Raw genomic sequence first — 14,025 nt, forward strand, 5'->3', positions numbered from 1 at the left:
GAGGTCCACGGAGCCCTTTCGTGTTGCTACAGTGACCTCAGGATACCTCTAGACTTGAAACAGTGAACTTGGGTTTTCTCTGGAGTGCCATCAAGGAAATCAAGGCTCCTTTCCCGTTTGATGTGGAACACGGAATTGTTCTGCACGGAGTGCAGGGGAATCGGGCCTCATCCAGCGGAGAGGGGGAAGTCTCATGGTTTTTCTCGAGTTGCGGCCGGAACCTGGGGTATATTCTCGAGTTACGACGGGGAGGGCCCTTCCAGACACGTGTTTGTTCAGCGACGTCAGGACTCCTGCCTAGGTGCGAGGGACACCTCGGGATTCTCCTCGAGTCTTGGCATGGCAATTGGGAAGCGTCCCCACGTGAGGCGGGAGACCCAGGGTCCCTTTCCACGTGCCACAGGGATCCTGGGACTCCTATCCATTTTCAAGAGGAGTCAGGCATCTTCTCCTTTGGAAGCATTGATCTCCGCGGACCTCTCGAGTTTTCAAAGGATGTGAGGCTTCCGGTCGCGATGAGCCGGAGAACTAGGTCTTTCTCTGTGGTCTCCACAGGGGATTCAGACATCCCTTCGTCTTGGGAGATGCAAGACGAGCCTGCATTCAATTCACTGCAGGGATATCCGGCCTTACTTCGAGTCAGAGCGTCTCGTTGTCCATTCCACTTGAGGCTACAAACTCAGGGTTCCTCTCACATACCTCTAGCTGAGAGAAGCCTCATCTTGAGGTGCTTATGGAAAGTTGGTATTCCTCTTGAGTCTAAGCCAGGGACTAAGCTCTCATCTCGAGTTGATTTGGGGTCTACGGAGCCCGTTCGTGTTGCTACAGTGACCTCAGGAACCCTCTAGACTTGAAACAGTGATCTTGGGTTTTCTCTGGAGTGCCATCAAGGAAATCAAGGCTCCTTTCACGTTTGATGTGGAACACAGAATTGCTCTGCATGCAGTACAGGGGAATCGGGCCTCATCTCGCGACGAGGGGGAAGTCTCATGGTTTTCTCGAGTTGCGGCCGGAACCTGGGGTATATTCTCGAGTTACAACGGGGAGGGCCCTTCCAGAAACGTGTTTGTTCAGCGACGTCAGGACTCCTGCCTAGGTGCGAGGGACACCTCGGGATTCTCCTCGAGTCTTGGCCTGGCAATTGGGACGCGTCTCCACGTGAGGCGGGAGACCCAGGGTCTCTTTCCACGTGCCACAGTGATCCTGGGACTCCTATCCATTTTCAAGAGGAGTGAGGCATCGTCTCCTTTGGAAGCATTGATCTCTGCAGACCTCTCGAGGTTTCAAAAGATGTGAGGCCTCCGGTCTCGTTGAGGCGGAGGACTAGGTCTTTCTCTGTGTTCTGCACAGGGGATTCAGGCATCCCTTCGTATTGGGAGATGCATGATGAGCCTGCTTTCAATTCACTGCAGGGATATCCGGCCTTACTTTGAGTCAGAGCATCTCGGTGTCCATTCCACTTGATGCCACAAACTCAGGGTCCCTCTCACATACCTGTAGCTGAGAGAAGCCTCCTCTTGAGGGGCTTGTGGAAAGTTGGTATTCCTCTTGAGTTGAAGCCAGGGACTAAGCTCACATCTCGAGTTGATTTGGGGTCCACGGAGCCCTTTCGTGTTGCTCCAGTGACCTCAGGATCCCTCTAGACTTGAAACAGTGATCTTGGGTTTTCTCTGGAGTGCCATCAAGGAAATCAAGGCTCCTTTCACGTTTGATGTGGAACACGGAATTGCTCTGCACGCAGGGCAGGGGAATCGGGCCTCATCTCGCGGGGATGGGGAAGTCTCATGGTTTTTCTCGAGTTGCGGCCGGAACCTGGGGTATATTCTCGAGTTACGACGGGGAGGGCCCTTCCAGACACGTGTTTGTTCAGCGACGTGAGGACCCCTGCCTATGTGTGAGGGACACCTCGGGATTCTCCTCAAGTCTTGGCATGGCAATTGGGACGCGTCTCCACGTGAGGCGGGAGACCCAGGGTTCCTTTCCACGTGCCACAGGGATCCTGGGACTCGTATCCATTTTCAAGAGGAGTCAGGCATCGTCTCCTTTGGAAGCATTGATCTCCGCGGACCTCTCGAGTTTTCAAAGAATGTGAGGCCTCCGGTCGCGAAGAGGCCGAGGACTAGGTCTTTCTCTGTGGTCTCCACAGGGGATTCAGACATCCCTTCGTCTTGGGAGATGCAAGACGAGCGTGCATTCAATTCACTGCAGGGATATCTGGCCTTACTTTGAGTCAGAGCATCTCGGTGGACATTCCACTTGAGGCTACAAACTCAGGGTCCCTCTCACATACCATTAGCTGAGAGAAGCCTCCTCTTGAGGTGCTTGTGGAAAGTTGGTATTCCTCTCGATTTGAAGCCAGGGACTAAGCTCTCATCTTGAGTTGATTTGGGGTCCACGGAGCCCTTTCGTGTTGCTCCAGTGACCTCAGGATCCCACTAGACTTGAGACAGTGATCTTGGGTTTTCTCTGGAGTGCCATCAACGAAATCACGTCTCCTTTCACGTTTGATGTGGAACATGGAATTGCTCTGCATGCAGTGCAGGGGAATCGGGCCTCAACTCGCGGCGAGGGGGAAGTCTCATGGTTTTTCTCGAGTTGCGGCCGGAACCTGGGGTATATTCTCGAGTTACGACGGGGAGGGCCCTTCTAGACACGTGTTTGTTCAGCGACATCAGGACTCCTGCCTAGGTGCGAGGGACACCTCGGGATTCTCCTCGAGTCTTGGCATGGCAATTGGGACGCGTCTCCACATGAGGCGGGAGACCCAGGGTCCCTTTCCACGTGCCACAGGGATCCTGGGACTCCTATCCATTTTCAAGAGGAGTCAGGCATCGTCTCCTTTGGAAGCATTGATCTCCGCGGACCTCTCGAGTTTTCAAAGGATGTGAGGCCTCCGGTCACGATGAGGCGGAGGACTAGGTCTTTCTCTGTGGTCTCCACAGGGGATTCAGACATTCCTTCGTCTTGGGAGATGCAAGACGAGCCTGCATTCAATTCACTGCAGGGATATCCGGCCTGACTTCGAGTCAGAGCATCTCGGTGTCCATTCCACTTGAGGCCACAAACTCAGGGTTCCTCTCACATACCTGTAGCTGAGAGAAGCCTCCTCTTGAGGTGCTTGTGGAAAGTTGGTATTCCTCTTGAGTCGAAGCCAGGGACTAAGCTCTCATCTCGAGTTGATTTGGGGTCCACGGAGCCCTTTCGTGTTGCTCCAGTGACCTCAGGATCCCTCTAGACTTGAGACAGTGATCTTGGGTTTTCTCTGGAGTGCCATCAAGGAAATCAAGGCTTCTTTAACGTTTGAAGTGGAACACGAATTGCTCTGCACGCAGTGCAGGGGAATCGGGCCTCAACTCGCGGCGAGGGGGAAATCTCATGGTTTTTCTTCGAGTTGCGGCCGGAACCAGGTGTATATTCTCGAGTTACGACGGGGAGGGCCCTTCCAGACACGTGTTTGTTCAGCGACGTCAGGACTCCTGCCTAGGTGCGAGGGACACCTCGGGATTCTCCTCGAGTCTTGGCATGCCAATTGGGACGCGTATCCACGTGAGGCGGGAGACCCAGGGTCCCTTTCCACGTGCCTCAGGGATCCTGGGACTCCTATCCATTTTCAAGAGGAGTCAGGCATCGTCTCCTTCGGAAGTATTGATCTCCGCATACCTCTCGAGTTTTCAAAGGATGTGAGGCCTCCAGACGCGTTGAGGCGGAGGACTAGGTCTTTCTCTGTGTTCTGCACAGGGGATTCAGACATCCCTTCATCTTGGGAGATGCAAGATGAGCCTGCTTTCAATTCACTGCAGGGATATCCGGCCTTACTTCGAGTCAGAGCATCTCGGTGTCCATTCCACTTGATGCCACAAACTCAGGGTCCCTCTCACATACCTGTAGCTGAGAGAAGCCTCCTCTTGAGGAGCTTGTGGAAAGTTCGTATTCCTCTTGAGTTGAAGCCAGGGACTAATCTCTCATCTCGAGTTGATTTGAGGTCCACGGAACCCTTTCGTGTTGCTCCAGTGACCTCAGGATCCCTCTAGACTTGAGACAGTGATCTTGGGTTTTCTCTGGAGTGCCATCAAGGAGATCAAGGCTCCTTTCATGATTGAAGTGGAACACGGAATTGCTCTGCACGCAGTGCAGGGGAATCGGGCCTCAACTCGCGGCGAGGGGGAAATGTCATGGTTTTTCTCGAGTTGCGGCCGGAACCTGGGGTATATTCTCGAGTTACGACGGGGAGGGCCCTTCCAGACACGTGTTTGTTCAGCGAAGTCAGGACTCCTGCCTAGGTGCGAGGGACAACTCGGGATTCTCCTCGAGTCTTCGCATGGCAATTTGGACGCGTCTCCACGTGAGGCAGGAGACCCAGGGTCCCTTTCCACGTGCCACAAGGATCCTGGGACTCCTATCCATTTTCAAGAGGAGTCAGGCATCGTCTCCTTCGGAAGTATTGATCTCCGCGGACCTCTCGAGTTTTCAAAGGATGTGAGGCCTCCGGTCGCGTTGAGGCGGAGGACTAGGTCTTTCTCTGTGGGCTCCACATGGGATTCAGACAACCCTTCCTCTTGGGAGATGCAAGACGAGCCTGCATTCAATTCACTGCAGGGATATCCGGCCTTACTTAGAGTCAGAGCATCTCGGTGTCCATACCACTTGAGGCCACAAACTCAGGGTCCCTCTCACTTACCTGTAGCTGAGAGAAGCCTCCTCTTGAGGTGCTTGTGGAAAGTTGGTATTCCTCTTCAGTCGAAGCCAGGGACTAAGCTCTCATCTCGAGTTGATTTGGGGTCCACGGAGCCCTTTTGTGTTACTACAGTGACCTCAGGATACTTCTAGACTTGAGACAGTGATCTTGGGTTTTCTCTGGAGTGCCATTAAGGAAATCAAGGCTCCTTTCACGTTTGATGTGGAACACGGAATTGGTCTGCACTCAGTGCAGGGGAATCGGGCCTCATCTCGCGGGGAGGGGGAAGTCTCATGGTTTTTCTCGAGTTGCGGCCAAAACCTGGGGTATATTCTCGAGTTATGACGGTGAGGGCCCTTCCAGACACGGGTTTGTTCAGCGACGTGAGGACTCCTGCCTAGGTGCGAGGGACACCTCGGGATTCTCCTCGAGTCTTGGCATGGCAATTTGGACGCGTCTCCACGTGAGGCGGGAGACCCAGGGTCCCTTTCCACGTGCCACAGGGATCCTGGGACTCCTATCCATTTTCAAGAGGAGTCAGGCATCGTCTCCTTCGGAAGTATTGATCTCCGCGGACCTCTCGAGTTTTCAAAGGATGTGAGGCCTCCGGTCGCGTTGAGGCGGAGGACTAGGTCTTTCTATGTTGTCTCCACAGGGGATTCAGACAACCCTTCGTCTTGGGAGATGCAAGACGAGCCTGCATTCAATTCACTGCAGGGATATCCGGCCTTACTTCGAGTCAGAGCATCTCGGTGTCCTTTGCACTTGAGGCCACAAACTCAGGGTCCCTCTCACATACCTGTGGCTGCGAGAAGCCTCCTCTTCAGGTGCTTGTGGAAAGTTGGTATCCCTCTTGAGTCGAAGCCAGGGACTAAGCTCTCATCTCGAGTTGTTTTGGGGTCCACGGAGCCCTTTCGTGTTGCTCCAGTGACCTCAGGATCCCTCTAGACTTGAGACAGTTATCTTGGGTTTTCTCTGGAGTGCCATCAAGGAAATCAAGGCTCCTTTCACGTTTGATTTGGAACACGGAAGTGCTCTGCACGCAGTGCAGGGGAATCGGGCCTCATCTCGCGGCGAGGGGGAAGTCTCATGGTTTTTCTCGAGTTGCGGCCGGAACCTGGGGTATATTCTCGAGTTACGACGGGGAGGGCCCTTCCAGACACGTGTTTGTTCAGCGACGTCAGGACTCCTGCCTAGGTGCGAGGGACACCTCGGGATTCTCCTCGAGTCTTGTCATGGCAATTGGGACGCGTCTCCACGGGAGGCGGGAGACCCAGGGTCCCTTTCCACGTGCCACAGGGATCCTGGGACTCCTATCCATTTTCAAGAGGAGTCAGGCATCGTCTCCTTTGGAAGCATTGATATCGGCAGACATCCCGAGTTTTCAAAGGATATGAGGCCTCCTGTCGCGTTGAGGCAGAGGACTAGGTCATTCGATGTCGTCTCCACAGGGGATTCAGACATCCCTTCGTCTTGGGAGATCCAAGACGAGCCTGCATTCAATTCACTGCAGGGACATCTGGCCTTACTTCGAGTCAGAGCATCTCAGTGTCCATTCCACTTGAGGCCACAAACTCAGGGTCCCTCTCACATATCTGTAGCTGAGAGAAGCCTCCTCTTGAGGTGCTTGTGGAAAGCTAGAATTCCTCTTGAGTCGAAGCCAGGGACTAAGCTCTCATCTCGAGTTGATTTGGGTTCCACGGAGCCCTTTCGTGTTGCTCCAGTGACCTCAGGATCCCTCTAGACTTGAGACAGTGATCTTGGGTTTTCTCTGGAGTGCCATCAAGAAAATCAAGGCTCCTTTCACGTTTGATGTGGAACATGGAATTGCTCTGCACGCAGTGCAGGGGAATCGGGCCTCATCCAGCGGCGAGGGGGAAGTCTCATGGTTTTTCTCGAGTTGCGGCCGGAACCTGGGGTATATTCTCGAGTTACGACGGGGAGGGCCCTTCCAGACACGTGTTTGTTCAGCGACGTCAGGACTCCTGCCTAGGTGCGAGGGACACCTCGGGATTCTCCTCGAGTCTTGGCATGGCAATGGGGATGCTTCTCCACGTGAGGCGGGAGACCCAGGGTCCCTTTCCACGTGCCACAGGGATGCTGGGACTCCTATCCATTTTCAAGAGGAGTCAGGCATCGTCTCCTTTGGAAGCATTGATCTCTGCGGAGCTCTCAAGTTTTCAAAGGATGTGAAGCCTCCGGTCATGTTGAGGCGGAGGACTAGGTCTTTCTCTGTGGTCTCCACAGGGGATTCAGACATCCCTTCGTCTTGGGAGATGCAAGACGAGCCTGCATTCAATTCACTGCAGGGATATCCGGCCTTACTTCGAGTCAGAGCATCTCGGTGTCCATTCCACTTGAGGCCACAAACTCAGGGTCTCTCTCACATACCTGTAGCTGAGAGAAGCCTCCTCTTGAGGTGCTTGTGGAAATTTGGTATTCCCCTTGAGTCGAAGCCAGGGACTAAGCTCTCATCTCGAGTTGATTTGAGGTCCACGGAGCCCTTTCGTGTTGCTCCAGTGACCTCAGGATCCCTCCAGACTCTAGACAGTGATCTTGGGTTTTCTCTGGAGTGCCATCAAGGAAATCAAAGCTCCTTTCACGTTTGATGTGGAACACGGAATTGCTCTGCATGCAGTGCAGGGGAATCGGGCCTCACCTCGTGTCAAGGGGGAAGTCTCATGGTTTTTCTCGAGTTGGGGCCGGAACCTGGGGTATATTCTCGAGTTACGACGGGGAGGGCCCTTCCAGAAACGTGTTTGTTCAGCGACGTCAGGACTCCTGCCTAGGTGCGAGGGACACCTGGGATTCTCCTCGAGTCTTGGCATGGCAATGGGGACGCGTCTCCACGTGAGGCGGGAGACCCAGTGTCCCTTTCCACGTGCCACAGGGATCCTGGGACTCCTATCCATTTTCAAGAGGAGTCAGGCATCGTCTCCTTTGGAAGCATTGATCTCCGCGGACCTCTCGAGTTTTCAAAGGATGTGAGGCCTCAGGTCGCAATGAGGCGGAGGACTCGGTCTTTCTCTGTGGTCTCCCAGGGGATTCAGACATCCCTTCGTCATGGGAGATGCAAGACGAGCCTGCATTCAATTCACTGCAGGGATATCCGGCCTTAATTCGAGTCATAGCATCTCCGTGTCCATTCCACTTGAGGCCACAAACTCAGGGTCCCTCTCACATACCTGTAGCTGAGAGAAGCCTCCTCCTGTGGTGCTTGTGGAAATTTGGTATTCCTCTTGAGTCGAAGCCAGGGACTAAGCTCTCATCTCGAGTTGATTTGGGGTCCACGGAGCACTTTCCTGTTGCTCCAGTGACCTCAGGATCCCTCTAGACTTGAGACAGTGATCTTGGGTTTTCTCTGGAGTGCCATCAAGGAAATCAAGTCTCCTTTCACGTTTGATGTGGAACACGGAATTGCTCTGCATGCAGTGCAGGGGAATCGGGCCTCATCCAGCGGCGAGGGGGAAGTCTCATTGTTTTTCTCGAGTTGCGGCTGGAACCTGGGGTATATTCTCGAGTTACGACGGGGAGGGCCCTTCCAGACACGTGTTTGTTCAGCGACGTGAGGACTCCTGCCTAGGTGCGAGGGACACCTCGGGATTCTCCTCGAGTCTTGGCATGGCAATGGGGACGCGTCTCCACGTGAGGCGGGAGACCCAGGGTCCCTTTCCACGTGCCACAGGGATCCTGGGACTCCTATCCATTTTCAAGAGGAGTCAGGCATCGTATTCTTTGGAAGCATTGATCTCCCCGGACCTCTCGAATTTTCAAAGGATGTGAGGCCTCCCGTCGCGAGAGGCGGAAAATTAGGTCTTTCTCTGTGGTTTTCACAGGGGATTCAGACATCCCTTCGTCTTGCGAGATGCAAGACGAGCCTGCATTCAATTCACTGCAGGGATATCCTGCCTTACTTCGAGTCAGAGCATCTCGCTGTCCATTCCACTTGAGGCCACAAACTCAGGGTCCCTGTCACATACCTGTAGCTGAGAGAAGCCTCCTCTTGAGGTGCTTGTGGAAAGTTGGTATTCCTCTTGAGTCGAAGCCAGGGACTAAGCTCTCATCTCGAGTTGATTTGGGGTCCACGGAGTCCTTTCTTGTTGCTCCAGTGACCTCAGGATCTCTCTAGACTTGAGACAGTGATCTTGGGTTTTCTCTGGAGTGCCATCAAGGAAATCAAGGCTCCTTTCACGTTTGATGTGGAACACGGAATTGCTCTGCACGAGTGCAGGGGAATCGGGCCTCATCCAGCGGCGAGGGGGAAGTCTCATGGTTTTTCTCGAGTTGCGGCCGGAACCTGGGGTATATTCTCGAGTTACAACGGGGAGGGCCCTTCCAGACACGTGTATGTTCAGCGAAGTCAGGACTCCTGCCTAGGTGCGAGGGACACTTCGGGATTCTCCTCGAGTCTTGCCATGGCAATTGGGATATGTCTCCAGTTGAGGCGGGAGAACCAGTGTCCCTTTCCACATGCCACAGTGATCCTGGGACTCCTATCCATTTTCAAGAGGCGTCAGGCATCGTCTCCTTCGGAAGTATTGATCTCCGCAGACCTCTCGAGTTTTCAAAGGATGTGATGCCTCCCGTCTCGTTGAGGTGGAGGACTAGGGCTTTCTCTGTTGTCTCCACAGGGGATTCAGACAACCCTTCGTCTTGGGAGATGCAAGACGAGCCTGCATTCAAATCACTGCAGGGATATCTGGCCTTACTACGAGTCAGAGCATCTCTGTGTCCATTCCACTTGAGGCGACAAACTCAGGGTCCCTCTCACATACCATTAGTTGAGAGTAGCCTCCTCTAGAGGTGCTTGTGGAAAGTTGGTATTCCTCCTGAGTCGAAGGCAGGGACTAAGCTCTCATCTCGAGTTGATTTGGGGTCCACGGAGCCCTTTCGTGTTGCGACAGTGACCTCAGGATCCCTCTAGACTTGAAACAGTGATCTTGGGTTTTCTCTGGAGTGCCATTAAGGAAATCAAGGCTCCTTTCACGTTTGATGTGGAACACGGAATTGGTCTCCACGCAGTGCAGCGGAATCCGGCCTCATCTCGCGGGGATGGGAAAGTCTCATGGTTTTTCTCGAGTCGCGGCCGGAACCTGGGGTATATTCGCGAGTTACGACGGGGAGGGCCCTTCCAGACACGTGTTTGTTCAGCGACGTGAGGACTCCTGCCTAGGTGCGAGGGACACCTCGGGATTCTCCTCGAGTCTTGGCATGGCAATGGGGACGCATCTCCACGTGAGGCGGGAGACCCAGGGTCCCTTTCCACGTGCCACAGGGATCCTGGGACTCCTATCCATTTTCAAGAGGAGTCAGGCATCGTCTCCTTTGGAAGCATTGATCTCCGCGGACCTCTCGAGTTTTCAAAGGATGTGAGGCCTCCGGTCTCGATGAGGCGGAAAACTCGGTCTTTCTCTGTGGTCTCCACAGGTTATTCAGACATCCCTTCGTCTTGGGAGATGCAAGACGAGCCTGCATTCAATTCACTGCAGGGATATCCGGCCTTACCTCGAGTCAGAGCATCTCGGTGTCCATTCCGCTTGAGGCCACAAACTCAGGGTCCCTCTCACATACCTGTAGCTGAGAGAAGCCTCCTCTTGAGGTGCTTGTGGAAAGTTGGTATTCCTCTTGAGTCGAAGCCAGGGACTAAGCTCTCATCTCGAGTTGATTTGGGGTCCACGGAGCCCTTTCGTGTTGCTCCAGTGACCTCAGGATCCCTCTAGACTTGAGACAGTGATCTTGGGTTTTCTCTGGAGTGCCATCTAGGAAATCAAGGCTCCTTTCACGTTTGATGTGGAACACGGAATTGCTCTGCACGCATTGCAGGGGAATCGGGCCTCATCTCGCGGCGAGGGGGAAGTCTCATGGTTTTTCTCGAGTTGCGGCCGGACCTGGGGTATATTCTCGAGTTACGACGGGGAGGGCCCTACCAGACACGTGTTTGTTCAGCGACGTCAGGACTCCTGCCTAGGTGCGAGAGACACCTCGGGATTCTCCTCGAGTCTTGGCATGGCAATTGGGACGCGTCTCCACGTGAGGCGGGACACCCAGGGTCCCTTTCCACGTGCCACAGGGATCCTGGGACTCCTATCCATTTTCAAGAGGAGTCAGGCATCGTCTCCTTTGAAGCATTGTTCTGCGTGGACCTCTCGAGTTTTCAAAGGATGTGAGGCCTCCGGTCGCGATGAGGCGGAGAACTAGGTCTTTCTCTGTGGTCTCCACAGGGGATTCAGACATCCCTTCGTCTTGGGATATGCAAGACGAGCCTGCATTCAATTCACTGCAGGGATATCCAGCCTTACTTCGAGTCAGAGCATCTCGGTGTCCATTCCACTTGAGGCCACAAATTCAGGGTCCCTCCCACATACCTGTAGCTGAGAGAAGCCTCCTCTTGAGGGGCTTATGGAAAGTTGGTATTCCTCTTGAGACGAAGAAAGGGACTAAGATATCATCTCGAGTTGATTTGGCGTACATGGAGCCTTTTCGTGTTGCTCCAGTGACCTCAGGATCCCTCTAGACTTGAGACAGTGATCTTGGGTTTTCTCTGGAGTGCCATCAAGGAAATCAAGGCTCCTTTCACGTTTGATGTGGAACACGGAATTGCTCTGCACGCAGTGCAGGGGAATCGGGCCTCATCTCGCGGCGTGGGGGAAGTCTCATTGTTTTTCTCGAGTAGCGGCCGGAACCTGGGGTATATTCTCGAGTTACGACGGGGAGGGCCCTTCCAGACACGTGTTTGTTCAGCGACGTCAGGACTCCTGCCTAGGTGCGAGGGACACCTCGGGATTCTCCTCAAGTCTTGGACTGGCAATTGGGATGCGTCTCCACATGAGGCGGGAGACCCACGGTCCCTTTCCCCGTGCCACAGTGATCCTGGGACTCCTATCCATTTTCAAGAGGAGTCAGGCATCGTCTCCTTTGGAAGCATTGGTCTCTGCAGACCTCTCGAGTTTTCAAAGGATGTGAGGCCTCCGGTCGCGATGAGGCGGAGGACTAGGTCTTTCTCTGTGGTCTCCACAGGGGATTCAGACAACCCTTCGTCTTGGGAGATGCAAGACGAGCCTGCATTCAATTCACTGCAGGGATATCCGGCCTTACTTCGAGTCAGAGCATCTCGGTGTCCATTCCACTTGAGGCCACAAACTCAGGGTCCCTCTGACGTACATGTAGCTGAGAGAAGCCTCCTCTTGAGGTGCTTGTGGAAAGTTGGTATGCCTCTTGAGTCGAAGCCAGGGACTAAGCTCTCATCTCGAGTTGATTTGGGGTCCACAGAGCCCTTTCGTGTTGCTCCAGTGACCTCAGGATCCCTCTAGACTTGAGACAGTGTTTTTGGGTTTTCTCTGGAGTGCCATCAAGGAAATCAAGGCTCCTTTCACGTTTGATGTGGAACACGGAATTGTTCTGCACGCAGTGCATGGGAATCGGGCCTCATCTCGCGGCGTGGGGGAAGTCTCATGGTTTTTCTCGAGTTGCGGCCGGAACCTGGGGTATATTCTCGAGTTACGACGGGGAGGGCTCTTCCAGACACGTGTTTGTTCAGCGACGTCAGGACTCCTGCCTAGGTGCGAGGGACACCTCGGGATTCTCCTCGAGTCTTGGCATGGCATTTGGGACGCGTCCCCACGTGAGGCGGGAGACCCAGGGTCCCTTTCCACGTGCCACAGTGATCCTGGGACTCCTATCCATTTTCAAGAGGAGTCAGGCATCGTCTCCTTTGGAAGCATTGATCTCCGCGGACCTCTCGAGTTTTCAAAGGATGTGAGGCCTCCGGTCACGTTGAGGCGGAGGACTAGGTCTTTCTCTGTGTTCTGCACAGGGGATTCAGACATCCCTTCGTCTTGGGAGATGCAAGACGAGCCTGCATTCAATTCACGGCAGGGATATCCGGCCTTACTTTGAGTCAGAGCATCTCGGTGTCCGTTCCACTTGAGGCCACAAACTCAGGGTCCCTCTCACATACCTGTAGCTGAGAGAAGCATCCTCTTGAGGGGCTTGTGGAAAGTTCGTATTCCTCTTGAGTTGAAGCCAGGGACTAATCTCTCATCTCGAGTTGATTTGGGGTCCACGGAGCCCTTTCGTGTTGCTCCAGTGACCTCAGGATCCCTCTAGACTTGAAACAGTGATCTTGGGTTTTCTCTGGAGTGCCATCAAGGAAATCAAGGCTCCTTTCACGTTTGATGTGGAACACGGAATTGCTCTGCACGCAGTGCAGGGGAATCGGGCCTCATCTCGCGGGGAGGGGGAAGTCTCATGGTTTTTCTCGAGTTGCGGCCGGAACCTGGGGTATATTCTCGAGTTACGACGGGGAGGGCCCTTCCAGACACGTGTTTGTTCAGCGACGTCAGGACCCCTGCCTATGTGCGAGGGACACCTCGGGATTCTCCTCAAGTCTTGGCATGGCAATTGGGACGCGTCTCCACGTGAGGCGGGAGACCCAGGGTCCCTTTCCACGTGCCACAGGGATCCTGGGACTCGTATCCATTTTCAAGAGGAGTCAGGCATCGTCTCCTTTGGAAGCATTGATCTCCGCGGACCTATCGAGTTTTCAAAGGATGTGAGGCCTCCGGTCGCGATGAGGCCGAGGACTAGGTCTTTCTCTGTGGTCTCCACAGGGGATTCAGACATCCCTTCGTCTTGGGAGATGCAAGACGAGCGTGCATTCAATTCACTGCAGGGATATCTGGCCTGACTTTGAGTCAGAGCATCTCGGTGGACATTCCACTTGAGGCGACAAACTCAGGGTCCCTCTCACATACAATTAGCTGAGAGAAGCCTCCTCTTGAGGTGCTTGTGGAAAGTTGGTATTCCTCTCGATTTGAAGCCAGGGACTAAGCTCTCATCTTGAGTTGATTTGGGGTCCACGGAGCCCTTTCGTGTTGCTCCAGTGACCTCAGGATCCCTCTAGACTTGAGACAGTGATCTTGGGTTTTCTCTGGAGTGCCATCAACGAAATCAAGTCTCCTTTCACGTTTGATGTGGAACACGAAATTGCTCTGCATGCAGTGCAGGGGAATCGGGCCTCAACTCGCGGCGAGTGGGAAGTCTCATGGTTTTTCTCGAGTTGCGGCCGGAACCTGGGGTATATTCTCGAGTAACGACGGGGAGGGCCCTTCTAGACACGTGTTTGTTCAGCGACATCAGGACTCCTGCCTAGGTGCGAGGGACACCTCGGGATTCTCCTCGAGTCTTGGCATGGCAATTGGGACGCGTCTCCACATGAGGCGGGAGACCCAGTGTCCCTTTCCACGTGCCACAGGGATCCTGGGACTCCTATCCATTTTCAAGAGGAGTCAGGCATCGTCTCCTTTGGAAGCATTGATCTCCGCGGACCTCTCGAGTTTTCAAAGGATGTG

This window comes from Dama dama, chromosome 13 (assembly GCF_033118175.1).
Source record: "Dama dama isolate Ldn47 chromosome 13, ASM3311817v1, whole genome shotgun sequence".
NCBI lineage: Eukaryota > Metazoa > Chordata > Mammalia > Artiodactyla > Cervidae > Dama > Dama dama.